We start from the raw sequence: 17,306 nt of genomic DNA on the forward strand, positions 1-17,306 counted from the left end.
GTCAAAATCACATCGCTCAGCTCCAAAACCAGGTGGAAATAAATAATTGTTGTGTTCTTGAAATCCAATTTCTTCTACTTTTTGAGAAATATCAGTAGCTCTCCCTGTGCGCTTTTTCAGGGGGAAGGGCAACTTGTTGACAACTTCTCGTTGGGTCAAATGCTGATCCAAACATGCAAGTCCTGGCAGCTCAGGGTTTTCTTTCGCAGACTCCCTCCCTGAAAGCCGATCTGTCAAATCCCACAGTTTCTTGCAATCTTTCATTGCAAGCTTGGGAAAGGTTTGAAGTCTTTGTAGCAGTGAAGCTTCTATTTCTGATGATGCTCCATATCTTTCGTCTAATCTACTCCATGCTCGTTCTAAAGCCATGTGAGGGTTTCTTACATGTGCTGCATAGACTCTTCTTATTTGCGTTGACAATGTTGATTTCCACGAAAGCCAAAGCCATAACCGCAAGGTCCCAGCTCTTCCTCGGCATCTAAGTTTCTTAGCAGGGTCTTTGAGGGCTCTCTGGAATGTAATTTAGTCCAAAGTAAGTAGTCTTCCTGAATCATCAGAAAACTTCACTGAATGCCTCTGTCCGCTAAATCTCTTTCCCTAGGATTTCTGGAAAGGGTAGCTTTCAAAACATCTGACAAATTTGGGATGTCAGGGTTGCATAATGGGATTTGTTGCCTGATGATGCGGAGCAGAAGGTATAACCTGTGAAGCTGATACTCCAGGCACAACTGTGTCTTCAGAAGACTTCTGCTCCTTGTCTAAAAAATCATTGCTTAGAGAAGTCCAGCAAATTGGGCATCCCAATAACTGGATTTGTAGAAGTTTTCTTCCCCTCATTCTGTTCATATTTGCTAACTGACTTTTGCTTGTTGGATTTAGCTTTGGGGCAGATCATGTTTTGTGGTACTGTCTGCTGACTCCCACCCACCTCACTAGGCCTAAACCATGCTATGCTGTGGTCATCGTGAACTGGACCACTGATTGCTGCCACTCTGGACATCCTGGGACATTAGTTCTGCTGATTCTGCAGCTGCCAGCTGTTCTGTCACTTTGAATTCTTCTGAATCACAGTCACTTCTTCAAGGTTGGATGTCTGTTGGATTAAATAGGAAGATACCTTCATCATAGGGTCTTCTTCCTCTATTTCCTCAGAGCGGAAGGTAAATAAACTCTCTTTAAGGCCTTGCTCCAAAACTTGAGCTCTCATCATCAGCTCTTCTGCCTTTGCTCTTTGTTTTAGTGTTGATAAGGCTGCTTCTACTTTCAACTGCTTGATTCGGCCGAGACTCTTCCTGGAGCTTTCAGCAGCTGGGCTTAGCCCGACGGGCCGCTTCCACTGGAGCTTTCCAACTGAGGCTTTTTGACGGGCCTCTTCGCTGGAGCGTTCCAACTGGAAACTTGGCGGGCCGGTGCTTCCTGGTTCTAACCAAAGTCCACGTCCAACCGATGCGGGTACGCCGGCTTTCAACTGGAGCAGACTCACCCCACCATTCAGCTGGAGCTTGGCGGGCGCTGCAAACTTTCAAATGAGCTTGTTTTTTAACAATTTCTTCCCTTTTTTCCAGGAAGGCTGCTTGCTTCATGGCTTCAGTGGCCTCTGCTTTGATTTCCCGGAGCTTCATTTCCATGGCCATCATTTGAGAACAGCAAGAGTTCTTAGAAGCAAGCCTTTATTGGCATAGAGAACGGCAAGAGTTGCTACTATAATGTGAGCCTGACCTAGTGCTTCTTGTTCTGTAGGATGTGTGGGAAGACGAGGTTTTAGTTGCAGATTTGCTGCCAAACTTGCTTGGCACTTCAGCTGTAGCCTTTCTTGGAATGTGAGGTGACATTCCTCTTCCTATGCCTCTGAATAGGGATGCAGCGTCTACAGTTGTTTTGGTGGATTCTTCTTGCGCGTGCTGGATCTCTGATTGTTGACTTGGTTGCAACCCCTGCAACTTACTGGATAAACCACACATAATGTTGTTAAAAGAAGCTTTGCCTTTTCTCTCTGATCCCTTCTCTCCATCTTTGTAACTGTGATATTACAGCGCTTCTCTGACGGTAATCTTTCATCACAGCTTCTGTAGGAGGGAAATCATGTAACGCTTTTGGGGCTGGCGTTTCCCATACGTAAGGTAAAACTATTGTTGTAAAATCTCACTTGGCACATAACCAATATTTCTTCTTCTTGTGCGAGGCAATTTCCAGATTGATTAATAGTTAGGTCTTGCCACGCCTTAGAGCATCTGAGCTGCAATACATTCACCTGCTCTTGTAAATATGCTAACATTTTGGTACTGGGCTTTTTATTTCTAGCATTGCTTTGTGAAATAGAGCTTGTTAGCTCTGAGTGAGTTTCTTTTCTTTCTTGCATTGCCGGTCCTCCTAGCAAAGAAGACTTCAATTTTCCTATGCCCAGCTACTTTAGGGCTTGAAGGAACCAATCTCTCTCTTCTGCCAGTGCTCCTAGCAAAGAAGACTTCAATTTTCCTATGCCCAGCTACTTTAGGGCTTGTATGAACCAACCTCTTACTGTTACTAGGCAGACTTTCCTTGTTCCTTTACTGCAAAGGCTCCCTGCCTTGCTTCTCACCGACTGAAAACTTTCAATTCGGCCTTTTGGAAACTGGGAACATTCAAGTTAGACTGTTTTGCTTCTCAGGTGGTTATTTAGGTGCCCTACACCCGGCCAAAGCAGAAGACGCGTCCCAGGCATTAACCTGGGGCGCCGTTGCAGTGGGAGAAGGGGAAACGACCATCCGGCTGTTCGTCGGCCGAAGAAGCCCCTGTCACGTGACCAGGAACCGGCACATGACAGGGGCCAAGTAACCCCGTATAAGGGGCTTGGTTGGGGAGAGCAGCCTCTTCCGAGGCTGCTGAGAACGAGGACGGTCGCACCTTACCGTCGCTCTGTCAGCCCCTTAGCAGGAAGAGCCGAGGCTCCTTAGGCGTTTCGCTGGACTTTTCACCCGTCCACGACTGCAGGAGGTTCCTGGGAGTATACGAAGGGCTGGGAGGAAAGAGTCGGTCGCGAGGCAGCATTCGCCCACTGGCCTTGTTACAGGGGTGTACGGAGAGGGCTGAGAGGGAAAAAATCCCTCTTTCGTTTGCGGGAGGCATTTCTCGCCAGCACGTTCAGGCGCTGTGCCTCTGCCGGACTTTCCTCTTCATTTAGCTTAATAGCGAACCTTTCCTCCTCCCTTCCTTTAGATTGCTGTAAATCAGCAAATTAGGCTTCTCCCCAGTTGCACCTGCTTTGGGTGGCCTGTAGGCGCCATTTTAGGCAGCTTGCTCTGCAATTTGGTGAAGGAGGGCGGCCATATTTTTTTTGGAAAACCTTTGAGAACAAGGGGCGGCCATTTTCAGCAGCTCGTTCTCTGGTTGCAGTCATTGCACTTCAGTTTTAATTGAGAGTGGCACTGTGGAAGGGTTACTTTGGCTGTTGCTGCAGCTAATAATTTAATAGGTAGTATTGTTTTGTAGGTAGTGTAGTTAATAGGTATAATAGTTGATAAGTGAACAGTTATATGTATTAAATTTAAAAAACAAAACAAAAAATCAGTTCATTGAAGTAGTTGATTTTTTTAAAAAAAATAGCCCTTTAATACTTAGATTGAAATAAAAAAATAAAAAAGCAGATTATTAAAAAAATATTTTAAAAAATAAAAATAAAAAGAGTTCATTATATATATATTTTTTAAAAATTATCTAAAATACAAAAAAAGAGGTAATTAATTCTATATAAGTATTATCAGAATTAATTGGTTGTAATCCAAAAAGGTGCATTAAGTTAGCGGTAGCATTGGGAGTGCTAAGTTATGGCACCAAAAGTAAGGAAGACCTCTGAGCGGCCCGGGGGCCAGACCCCAGCTGGACAACCAGGCACTGGCCAGGAGGGCGAGGTTCAACAACAGGCTACTTTGCCTAGGGTGGCCCAGCAGGGTTTGCTTTCTACCTTGGAAGTGGACCCCAGGCCGCATGCATCCCAGCCTGCACCTAGTTCAATGAACCAGTGCCCAGGGCCACTTGCAGCCCAGCCTGTACCTAGCTCACCGAGCCAGCGACCAGGGTCTATGATAGGGACAGAGTCAGGTGCCCCAGCGGCTATGCCAGCACCTCTACCTGCGGGGCAAGGGGGGCCGAGCAATATGACACTACCCACTTACTGTGCTCCCCCCTTTGGCCACACGCCTTATGTGGGCCCGCACATGGCCATGGGCTGGCAAGGGCAGGCGGCAGCAATGCCGTTCATCCCTCAGTGGCCGTCGGTTTTCTCCGGGCCCCAGCAGCCATATGGCTATTTCTCCCCCATGCCAGTCCCAGGTTTTCACCCGAGTCCAAGAGGGGGGGGACAGATGCCCGCAACCGAAACAGTAGCTGGTCCTTCAAGAGAGGTATTCCCTCTAGGTCCGTTTGGCCCCCTGCCATCATCTAGTCAGCATGGCGAGCAGCAAGTTCCAGTCTTGGAAAGCACCCCACCTGAACGAAGGGCAGGTCAAGGCGAGGAGGTTCCAGGTCCATCCGGCCAGGCTAGTACAGCTCAGACCGAGGGCAGGCGTAAAGGGCGAAAATCTGCACGGCGTTCAAAGTCCTCCCGGCGATCCCCTAGTACAGTGGTGGCAAACCTTTGGCACTCCAGACGTTATGGACTACAATTCCCATCAGCCCCTGCCAGCATGGCCAATTGGCCATGCTGGCAGGCTGTCAGAACAGTCCACTAAATCTGAGAGCTCATGGGTTCCTCACTGCCCTAGTGCATCCTCGTCCAGTGAGTCTACAGATGAGGATTCAGCACAGGTGGCAGGGGATTACTGGGTGCGGGGAGAAAGTGTTCCCTCATTACCGGTGTGGCTGTCTCGTAGGAGAAAGCAAAGCAGTGATGGACAGAGTGTTCCAGCAGTTGTGGAAGGTCCGGGTGGGTCCTCCGCTTGGGATGCGGGGGATCCTCCAGGTTCTCACCTCTCTCGTAAACTGAGAGAGCGAGCGCTGAACGGCTATTATGTGGACATCTTTACGGTCTTGCGGCCGGAAGGTGACCCAGGGCTGTCCAGTTCCCGGTCAGGTAAAAACAAGGAAAAAATTCATAGGGCCGACAGGTCATTTGACAATTGGCTAAAAGGGTACGCAGAATATATGGCCCTCATTGGTGCAGCATATCCACTTCGGGCTTGGCACTTGGCAGCCCATTGGGCTAATGTTCTAAAGGCTCGCTCGCTGGCTGGGGAGGCGGCTGCCTTGCAGTACGACGAAGCCTTTAGAAGAAGTGCATCCCATCGTCCTGGTCTGCGGTGGGATTTAATCCATGACCAAACATGGATGACCTCAGTCCATCAGTTGCCCAAGTTGGTCGGAGATGGCCAAAGAAAAAAAGGGGTGGGACAGCGTGCTGCCAATAGACTTACTTGCTGGAACTTTAACCAAGGTTCCTGCAAAAGGGACAGATGCAGATATGAACATGTCTGTTCCAAGTGCTATGGACCGCATCCCAAGACTCAGTGTTCTCAGGGTCCTTCTAGACCGCTCTTTCGGACCGGCCGGAACCCTGGCTCCGGCGGCCCGAGGAAAGACAACAGCAGCCAGGGATGATCCCTTGCCGTCTCAAAGGCGTGAGGTTCCTGAGATTCTTCGATGTCTGGCTCCTTCCCCGGTGCGTGTGACGGTTTTGGTCCAGATGTTGGCCTAAAGGAAAGTATCCCTACATCGAAGGGGATGCCTGAGTTGCACCTTGAGGGCCGGTTTTAAAATTTGGTTCGCATCCCATTTCACTGGCAGTAGAGAGTTGCTTCTTTTGCTCACAACCTCAAGTCAGCGAGGGAAATCCCTGAAATCGTGGTAGCAAAAATGTCCAAAGAATCGCGATGTAGGTGCAGAGCAGGATAGCTGGTCGCTTTTCCAGCCCCCATTGCCCTAATTTGAGGGTCCTCTCCTATTGGGGTGGTGCCCAAAAAGGCTCCCGGTGAGTATCGAATGATACAACACCTTTCCCACCAATAGAATTCGGTGAATGATTTCATCCCGATCACATGCCCTTTATTCTGTGCGTTATGCAACCCATTGGGTAGGGCGGGAATATGTGGGGCTGATCAGGAATGTGGGACCTTTAGCGTTGTTGGCAAAATGCGACATTCAGTCGGCTTTCCGGCTGTTACCCATACACTCTCAGGATTTCAACTTATTGGGTAGTCACTTTGGGGGGAAATGGTATGTTGACAAAGCCTTGCCCATGGGGTGCTCCATCGCATGTGCTGCTTTTGAAAAATTTAGCACATTCCTGGAGTGGGCTGTGAAGGACAGGTTGCCTACAGCGCAGGTTACACATTACCTAGACGATTTTTTGTTTATTGGAGCTGCGGGCTCCTGCCTCTGCGCAACAGCATTGGCTACTTTTCAGAACTTGGCAGCAGACCTGGGGGTCCCATTGGCTGCTGACAAGACGGAAGGCCCGGCAACACGCTTAACATATTTAGGGGTACAACTGGACACTGAGGCTGGGACTTCCTCTCTTCCGCAGGACAAGTTGTATGCGTTGAAGGAGTTACTTGAGCTTACTTGCAGGGAAGCGCGAGTCAAAATGCAAAGCTAAAGGGAGATGCAATCCCTTGTTAGGGCATCTTAACTGCTTCGCTTAGGGTGGGTAAAAGCCCCAAGGCAGGGCCTTTTTGTTAACTTTCGGTTGGCCAGGTCAACAGCCGGGTATTCAGTACCTCATCATCATATTAGAATTACAGCTAGCCTCCGTCAGGATTTGACAGTCTGGCTCCGTTTTTTAGACCAATTCAATGGGGTATCTTTATGGCAGGCTCCTTGGGAACTTAAGGAGAATTTCCAAGTTCATACAGATGCAGCAGGATCAATTGGTTTTGGAATTTACTTTGCTGGATGTTGGTGTAGGGGCGAATGGCCTGCTGCCTGGCACCAATCTGGGATTCTCAAGGACATGACTTTTTTAGAACTGTTTCCGCTAGTGGTGGCGGTGCATTTAATGAGGATGTTTTTCGGGATCATGCAGTATTAAAATTCTGAGGATTGCAATAACCAGGCAGTTGTAAAAAGGGTGGTGAACCGGCAATCAAGCCCGGTCCAGAAGCCTGGAATTATCGCGTTTGGTTAGAGAGTTGAGTGTTATTGTATTAGCTTAATCCTATAGCATCTCTTTTCAAAGCAGTTTTCTCCCAGGAGTTACCAACAGCATTGCTGATGCTTTGTGCCGCCATGGAGTTGGCGGCTTCAGAGACACCTAGCTCCCGAAGCCAACCCTCTGCCAGACTCCAGCTTCAGGTGAACCTGGCAGGATCTTGGCAACTGGCGATAAGCTTAAAAGGTGTCCCTGCAATCCCTTAGCTCCACGGCTACAAGGGAGGAGCCCTGTGAAGAAGAGAGGCCGATTGGGACCTTTTTAGACTTTGCTGGTTCCAAGGGCTTGTTGACCCAACAGGGGATATCAGAAGAAATTTTGCTACAATACATGGCTGACCTACATGATAAGGGGATGGCAGCAAGGACTATCAAGGTCCACTTGGCTGCCATTTCCTTTTTTAGTCAGTCATTAGGGATGCCAGACATTACACGTTCCTTTTTTGTTCGCCGGGCGTTGGGAGGTTGGCGGCGGTCAGCACCTAGGCAGCAGGACAGCAGGCGACCTATCACCAGGGAGCTACTGGAGACATTACTTGAGATTTTACTCCAGCGATACCATACTCTAATGCCAATATGAAAGTGTATATTGTTTCCGAGTGAAGCCTTTACCCTGGCTTTTCATGGTGCATTTAGATGCAGTGAGTTGGTGGCTCCATCTACCTACATCCCTTTCCTCAGCCCCTCAGAGGCCTTGCAAAAGCAAAAAAGGGCGTTAAACATATGAAAGACGGTAGGCTGCTGATATGGCTAGCCAGTTCGAAGACAGACCAGCTTCGGAGGGGCACCCGCATAACTTTGCTGGCCGCACCCCCTGGCTTACCATGCCCAGTGGCCACTATGGCAACATATCTACCCCTTAGGCCTCACTGCCGTGGTCCATTGTTTGTTCATCATGATGGATCCTCACTGTCGAAGTTTCAATTTACAGCAGTGTTAAGGCAATGTTTACAAGCCGCGGGGATGCCGGCCGGGGAGTTTGGTCCTCATTCATTTAGAATTGGAGCGGCTACATCAGCAGCTCGAGATGGGCTCTCTGAGGACCAAATCAGGGCCATCGGTTGGTGGAGCTCGCTGGCTTATCGGGTTTATGTGCGGCCTCACTTGTCCTTATGATTTCCCCTCAGTTTTGCCGGGATGTCGTTTCTCTGTGTGGCTGGTCGGACACAGCATCATTTACTGGGCTGGACGCTATGCCGCAAAATCCAACCTGGGTTTGGACCCTGCCATGAACATTCGTTGGCTCGGGAGACGAGGCATGGTTTGGAACGCACTGCTGCCGTTATTGCGTAACTCGGTGCACCAGTTTGGCCCTCTGGACGCCGTAGTCTTGCAGCTGGGCGAAAACAACATCCCTGCGAAGAAGGGCATGTCGCTGTTGCTACAAAATGACCTTGAAGTTTTAGGTTGGCGCATGCCAAAGACAACAATTTTTTGGTCCAGTTTGCTGGAGCGTCGGGCCTGGAAAAAAGCCAGATCTCTTGGCAAAGTTACTTCAGCGGAAACGCCAAGAAAAAAAGATAATGCAAGAGGCCTTAGCCTTTCGGGTGGTGAAGCCGATATGGGTGGAAGGAAGAGTGATGCTTTCACGGACACTTATCCCAATGCCATAGGGAGCCCTGTTTTCGACCCGATGGAGTCCACCTGCAATCCGACAGGACAGGGCGATATCGCTGCATGCCATACCGTCATGCTTTATTAAGGTGGTTGCGTGACACACACAATAAACTACTGACTCCAGGCTTTCGGGGAAACTGGGGCGGGAGCGTGTGTTAAAAACTCAGTGGCGGTGAGGGGGCATAGGAGCACACCCGTTTGGGGAAAGGCAGAGCTTGCGTGCGGACCTTCCAGCTTTAGGGACCTCCACTTAAAGAGGTCCGAGGCAGAGCAGCAGAAGAGAAGCTTCGATATATACGCGCCAGAGGCCATGCAAAGGCTTCGCTGCCTGCCGGCAGGAAGAGGAGTCGTCACATAATGGCGAGTAATGCACTCAAAGTGACATCTAGTAACTTCCTGTTCTGAGTCCCTTGGGGGCGTGCGGACAGTAGTTGCAGTCCGAGAAGGGTCCGGGGAGGGCAGCTGGGGGCTGCTACCATGAGATTCAGGTCAGTGCTTGCTGCGCCTGGGGGGCCATGGATAATGCTCCTTGTACTGCCTGCATTAGCTTTCCTTAGTGGTTTGCAGTTATAAAATGTTATACTGTTTAATAAAATGGGCTCGCGGCCTACTCTTTTCCAACTAACAATGGTGTTAATGGTGCGCTGCAGGTGAACCTCCACGCGCTATCTGCACGCGCAATGTAAAGACTCACTAACTCCAGTTAACAGTTCAACTTGCTTAAAAGCTTTTAACTGGTGTAACAGCGTTGACCAGACCCTGACTCCTCCGAGTTCTAACTAAATAAAAGGATTACTTTGTGGAGAAACTTTCTGGAGGCTGGAACTTATTCACGTAAATACTGTGAGCCTATAACATCTATGACTGTCTAACTTAAATACTGTGAGCCTATAACATCTATGACTGTCTAACTTAAATACTGTGAGCCTATAACATCTATGACTGTCTAACTTAAATACTGTGAGCCTATAACATCTTTGACTGTCTAACTTAAATACTGTGAGCCCATAACATCTTTGACTGTCTAACTTAAATATTGTGAGCCCATAACATATTTACTTATTTACTTATTTACTTATTTATTTATTTATTTATTTATTTATTTATTTATTTATTTATTTATTTATTTATTTATTTATTTATTTATTTATTAGGCTTTTATACCGCCCCATCCCCGAAGGGCTCTGGGCGGTGTACAGCAGATAAAATGACAATATAACAATTAGACATTAAAACATTTAAAAGCAGCGATAAAACTAGAAATTTAGTTTACTCAGTCTCAATAATATATGGTTGGCACCCAATATTCCAGATTTAAAATTCCCTCTCCCCTGGAAAGGGAGGCATGGCGAGTCTTGTTGGATGGCATGTGGCCTAGGTGTCAGGGCCACAAAAAGGAGGGGGGCACCATTAACGGCTGGTTTCTCCAAAGGCCCGGCGGAACAGCTCCGTCTTACAGGCCCTGCGGAACTCCCCAAGGTCCCGCAGGGCCCGGACAGCTGGAGGAAGAGCGTTCCACCAGGCCGGGGCCAGGGCTGTAAAGGCCCTGGCCCGTGTGGAGGCCAGCCGTACTACTGAAGGGCCAGGGACCACCAGTAAATTGGCCTCCCCCGACCGGAGAGGCCGTACAGGGACATATGGGGTGCATCTGTGGTCCTCGAAGATACTGACGGTCCCAGGTCAGCGCCAGGGTCCTTGAAGGTCAACAATTCAACTTACCTTGAAGGTGATCCGGAACTCCACTGGCAGCCAGTGCAGCCTTGGCGCGCAGTTACAGGTTGGATATGTTCTTGCACGGTGGCTGCTTGCCTGTTAACAAACGCGCCACGCATGCTGGACCAATTTTAAAATCTCCGGGATCAGGCGCGAAGGGGAAGGCTCCGGCGTAGAGCGGAAGTTACAATAGTCTAGCCTGGAGATGACCGTTGCGTGGATCACAGTGGCTAGGGTCCGCTCGGGAGAGGAAGGGAGCCAGCCGCCGGGCCTGGCGGAGATGGAAAAAAGGCAGCCGGGTTGTATGGGCCAGTTACCTGGGTCTCCATTGGACAGAGACAGAATCCAGGGTGGACCCCCCCGAGGCTGCGGATGGAAAGGGTCTAAGGCGCCAATGTGACCCCCTCCCACACCGGCGGCTGGAAAATCCCACCTCAGCGGCCCGAGGCCAAAGGATCTCCGCTGCTTCAAATGGATTCAGTTTAAGCTTCTGCTCTGTCGCAACCAACCAGCAGCAGCCCACTCCAAAGTGTTCCATTGTGCTGGTAGAGCTTGCATGGGCGGCGGCTGCTCCTCCATCAACAGAATGAGCTATGTGTCATCAGGCCGTACTGATGACAAACCAGTAGCCCAAAACTCCGTACCAGCTGGAGCAAAGGGTCGCATGTAGATGTTAAATAACAGCGGGGATAATAGTGAGTTCCCCTGGGGTACACCACATTGAAGCGAGGCACTTCTTTGGGAGGCCTGATCCCTGCACCTCACTCTGCTGATTCCGGCCCGGAGAAAGCGAGGTAGACTCATCCATTGAAGGACAATGCCCCGCACTCCGGAGGCGGCCAGGCGGTGGAGTCAAAGGTTTCATGGTCCGCATCCACGTCAAAGCGGCTAAGGCGGTGAGATCTAACAACACCAGCAGCGCCCGATCCGGCCTCTTGGTCAAGCTGCTGAATACGGAGTGTATACTGTGACGGCGACGAGAATGGTCTCCGTCCCATGCCCAGCACGGAAGCTGGACTGGAAGGGGTCGAAAGCCGATGCGTCATCCAGAAAACCTTGAAGCTGCTCCAACACCACTCTCTCAATTACCGTCCCCAGAAACGAAAGCTTCGAGAGGGGGCAGGTAATTGGCCAGATCCCCTCGGATCTAATGATGAATGTCTTCTTTTAAGAGTGGGGCGGGACCACTGGCCTCCTTCAACCCATCCGGGAAGACTCCGCTTGCTCAAAGGGAGCCATTGATTATACCTCAACAGATGGGAATTCAGTAGCTCCGCCCTGGCAGGTTTCTCACAAGCCAGGACGGAGACACACGGATCCAGAGGACAGGTAGTAGGTCTAACAGCAGCTAAGGTTCTGTCGACAGCGGCTTCAGAGAGCAGGGAAAACTGGGCCAAACAAGGGCCTGAAGATGGCAAGGGAGTCTCCAGTTCACTGATTGTAGCCAACGTGGATGGAAGGTCCTGGTGGAGCGACGCGATTTTATCCGTGAAAAAGCTCATAAAAGCCTCACAGCTAATACTCAATTGGGGATTTGAAGATCTCTCCGATAAGGAGGTCAATGACTGAATTATACGAAATAATTGTGCTGGGCGGGAGCTAGCGGACGCAAGGGAGGAGGAGAAGAAGGCCCTCTTCGCCTCCTTCGTCGCCATCTCATAGGCTTTCATAAGCGTCCTATAGGATGTTCGCGCAGCTTCGTCACGAGATTTCCTCCACACTCGCTCTAGACGTCTAAGCCCCTGCTTCATACGGCGCAGCTCCTCGGTGTACCATGGAGCGTGCCGAGAGCGGGGGCGAAGAGGACGCCGGGGAGCAACAACATCGATGGCATCGGAGAGTTGGGAATTCCAATCCTCCACCTGCTCATCGAGTGTGCCGGCGGGTTCAGGGTCCCGCAGAGCATTCAGGAAACCAAGTGGATCCATGAGTCTCCGTGGGCGGGCATAAATCAGCCCGTCGCCTAGACGGGGTTGGTGCGGCAAGTCCACTCGGACCTTCAGGGCAAAGTGGTCGGACCATGGCACTCTATCGATAGAGGATACGACCAGACTTATCCCCGACCCGAAGACCAAATCCAGCGTGTGCCCAGCCTCATGGGTGGGGCCAGAATTTATCAGGGAGAGGCCTAGCGTCGCCATGGATGACACCAGGTCCGTGGCTGCCGTACATGAGGCAGCATCGGCGTGGACGTTGAAGTCCCCCAAGACAATGAGTCTGGGGAACCGCAACGCCCAGTCCGCCACCACCTCCAGCAGCCGCGGCAGGCTGTCTCCCGGTGTGCTAGGCGACCGGTACACCAGGAGAACAGCCAACCTCTCCGGGGCCAACCACTCCAGACCGACACACTCTATGCCAGAGACCTCTGGGATGGGGGCTGCCCTGAAGGGAATGGAGTCACGGATGAACAATGCAACACCGCCCCCCTGGCCCTGGGTTCGTGATCGGTGAAGACACGCGAAACCCGGGGACGCGACTTCGCCTAAGGCGACGGTCTCACCTTCACGCACCCAGGTTTCGGTGATACATGCCAGGTCCACCTGATGGGCTCCGAGAAAGTCCCGGAGTACCATGGTCTTATTATTGATGGACCTGGCATTGATTAACACCAAAGACGAAGCAGAGTATCCCTGATCCCAGCCTCCATCGTTTCTCGGGATAGGTCGGAGGTCAGAAGGCAGACGAGCATAATTGCATCTCGTGTGCCTTCTATCATACGGCCACCGCCTACCGCAATATCTACCCCGCCCCATCAACACAGGGATCCCTAGCCCCAAGGTTTATGCCCCCATGACTCTACCAGCCTCCCTTCCTCCTAGAAACCTGACTAATCTCCAAATTAGCTAGCTAATCTAATACAACTCCAATAACTACCCCTAGTACCACTCCGGGGTTATCCAAATTACAATCTATATACAACTAACATCTAACAATAATTACACATTCTATCAATGATCTAGGTAACCCTAAGTTACCAGCAGCAAATCGGAGTTAAAGGAAGGAATACAAATGAAAGATGCTAGATGGAAAAACAAGAGAGACCGTTCCTCAGAGGGGCCTCATTGTCATCTGGGTTCCCAGTGGGATCAGTGGGGGTGATAGTAACAAAGGTTCTCCTGTGATGTAATATCTATTGCATAGGCGGCGGATCCAGGGCTCACACCACCTGAGCCAGCCGCCTAGGTATAAGCAGGAGAGCTATGGGAAGGAAATTAAAAATGAGCCAAACAAATGTAGCCTAAATAATAACCGAAGTAATAGCCAGGGGCCACTGCCACTGGCCCCCCTCAATCAGTCCTAAATAAATAATATCAATGAGTGAAAAACATCCAACTCTCTCACAGCTGATGTATATGTCCGAAAAATGAAACACCCAGCTCTCTCACAGCTGGTGTGTACGTACTGAGAAACTTAATGAAAACACCACATGCTCAAATTTCAGTGACTCCCCACTGTGTAGTGAACTACTCCGCTGGGAGCGTCCGGCTGCCCAGTATGTTATTAGGGCCTCTGCTGGTTTGCAGGATCACAAAGGCCGGGCCAGACCCACTGTTATAACAGTATCCGGGGCTCTGTCCGTGGAATAGAAGGCTGCGTCTGCGGAGTGGTAGGAAACCTCAAATGTCCACTCCTGTAATACCAGAGTTGGCCACAGGGTCAAACACTCTATTGCCACCTTGTGGCAGAGAGTGGTATCGCTCCTGGTATAGCCAATGATGTTGTTGCATAGGGAGCTTCGTGGTAGTTCTCAGCAGCAGCTGGCAGCGGCCATGTTGGAAAGACTGGGGGAGTCGCTGCCACCGGTCCCCCAGCATCGGCCTCCACCCCCGGGAAGCGGGGGAAGGCCCCTACTGCCAACTGCTCACGTCTCCGCGGCCCACGTTGCTGCCGCCGGGCGCTCCACCGAGACGCCGTCGCCTGCGTCGCCACCGCCGGGGCGCTTCGTCTCCGCCGCCGTCTCCGCCTCTGGTTCCGACCTTGGACGCTGCTCCCCGCTTCTCTCCGGCTCCCCAACTCTCTCCGGCTGCGGGGCTGCGGGAGCCTTTCGGGGTTCGGCACGGGTCCTATGCTGATCGGGAAGCCGAGGGGATCCCTTGTCAACCGAGCACTGTGCTCTCTCGGGTTCCCGGACCTCGGAAAGCACCAGCCTGTAGGCTCCGAGAGAGGGGGTGCCGAGGGGAGTCTCACAACGGGCACCCGCGTCCCGGCGAGGGCGCTAATGCCGGTGCAGACACAGGTACAGACAGAGCAAACGGACCCGGTAAGAAAACAGAGGGCTAGATACCGCATTCCGTCGTCCTGGGTCATATGGTCTTAGCTTGGTCTCAAAACCTCAGAGTCTTCGAGTCCTAAAGTTATTACACTCTCCCGTCGGTCGAAGAAGCTGTTAGGCACCAGGTCTCTCTGGTCCTAAAGTTATTGCACTCTCCCGTCGGCCGAAGAAGCTGTGAGGCACCAGGTCTCTCTTCCCAAAAGTTGTAAAATGCATTAAAAGCAGGCAGAAGCCTCAATTCAGGTTAATGTGGGGGGAATTTTAAAAATAAGTCCAAGTTTTTACGGTGCTCTGCTGCCGAGCACCGACGCTGACGCCATCTTGAATTTAATCTTGAATTTAATCTTAATCTTGAATAAACTTCTTGATCTTCCTTATGAACATTGGGTACTGTTGGGGGCCTTCAGTGGTATAACTGATATAGATCTTAACAAAAAAGATGATGCAAAAAGAACAACAAAACAGAAAAAGAAACATTTGAAAAATGAGAAGCTACCAGTATCCTTTTTCAATATGACTAGAACAATGACATTACATGACATATAGAGACATGATCAAGCAAGAAACAGAGAGTATACTTTCTTTTCGAACAGACATCGTTGTCATACACGTATTGACATGATATGGGCCTCGGGTCACTTACATAATTTAACAAAACAAATAAATATTGGGCCGAGACAATTCTCTGACCATAATCCAATAATTTGGAAACTAAAAAAATACTATAACCAATTATAGCTGGAAATGCAAAGAATTGTTAATTAAGAAACCGACAATTGCCGCAGAGATAAGTAAAGAACTTAAGGCTTATTGGGAAATCCATGAATCATCTATGCCAGATTAGAATGCTCTGTGGGAAGCCCACAAGACAGTTGTAAGAGGAGTTATGATTAAACAAGAGAAAATGGAAAAGAAAAAGAAAGTATACCAGCAGAAGATACCAGAAAAAGATTTGAAAAGTCTAGAGATGGACTTACAAGGGGAACCCAGAAGCAAAATAATTAAGAACAAAATTAAATTACTCAAAAGGCAACTTGACAAAATTAGGACAGCAGAAATTACCAAAAAACTTACCTTTACAAAGCAGAGAGAATTTTTTTCGGCTAATAAACCAGGGAAATGGCTCACGATGCGACTAAGAACAGAGAAAGAGGAAAATCTTATTACCAAGATAAAATACAAAAACAATTTAACAAAAGCGAAGAAATAGCTCAGATTCTAACAAAGATCTATACAAGCAAGTAAAAGTGAATGAGAGTAAAATTAGGACATATCTTGCCAAAACCAATATACCTACAATAACAACGAAACTAATAGATCAGTTAAGCCATGAGGTAACTTCAACAGAACTCACAGAGGTGATTACTAAGCTTAAGAATAACAAAGCTCCAGGGCCGGAGGGCTACATTGCAGTATATTATAAAATATTCTAAACTCAACTGAATAAACATCTACTCACAGTAATTAATGGGATTCTAAAAGGAGGGAAAATACCTCAAACAGGAGAAGAAGCGGCTGTAACACGAATCCATAAAAATAAAAATCCGGTACTTGGCCATGAAGAATACAGACCGATATCGTTACTCAACGTGGACTATAAAATAAACGAAGGTCATTTACCTGGCAAGCTAGCTAGCACCACCCCAGTGAAAACTGATTACTAACCAAACCAGAAACTTTTGCAGCGATGAAGAAATATCTATAGGACTTTTTATGACTTTTAAAGATTAAAATCCAAGCAACTTACTGGTAAATAAGCCATATCACTTTAAGAAGTAAACGGACTCATCAAAATAGAGAGGGGAAAAGACGGAGCGGCAAATAGCGTCTGAATTAAAAGGAGGAGAAAACTGAAGACGGACGGCAGGAAACAGATGCTGATTTAAGTGAATACTTTTCACTTACTCCCTAAATAAAAGGGGAGAGGAAACAGAGAAAGAAAAGATTGGAGAAAAAGATACAGGTGGAAAAACTGTAACTAGTCATTCATAAGCTGCTAAATTTATGGCGACAAGGAAGAACAAAGTAATCATTCATAACGATACCAGAACTCCAGAAAAGATGACAACAGACAATGCAAAACTAGAACAATTAATGGATATGTTGGCAACCTTCCCAGCAGATACTAAGGAAGGACTGGCAAGGATGGAAGCAGACAACAGAGAAAGGTTTGCCAGATTGGAAGCAGAATTCTCAGAGATGAGAAAGGAGACTGGCCAAATTAAGGAAATAGACAAATCAATAAAACAAATGAAAGGAGCCATAAAAGAAAACACTGAACAGATGGCAAAATGGAAGACATGCAAAAACAAATAAATAACCAAAATGACTTCCTAATACTTATGGAGCTCAAACAGAAAGTGACAATGTTACCAATAAGGGGACTTAAGGAAGTCAAAGATGAAATACTGCCTAAAAGAATGGCACCCTTGTTAGCACAAATGTGGGAAATATCTGAAGAAGAAACCTTTCGGGAATATGATTGGATGTTCAGAGTGAACTTGAAAATAGCAAAAGAAAGGAAGCTCCCACGGGACATTATTGTAAATTTTTAAAGAAAAAATATGAGAGACCAAATACTTAA

This window comes from Sphaerodactylus townsendi, linkage group LG13, assembly GCF_021028975.2.
Source record: "Sphaerodactylus townsendi isolate TG3544 linkage group LG13, MPM_Stown_v2.3, whole genome shotgun sequence".
In the NCBI taxonomy this organism is placed as follows: domain Eukaryota; kingdom Metazoa; phylum Chordata; class Lepidosauria; order Squamata; family Sphaerodactylidae; genus Sphaerodactylus; species Sphaerodactylus townsendi.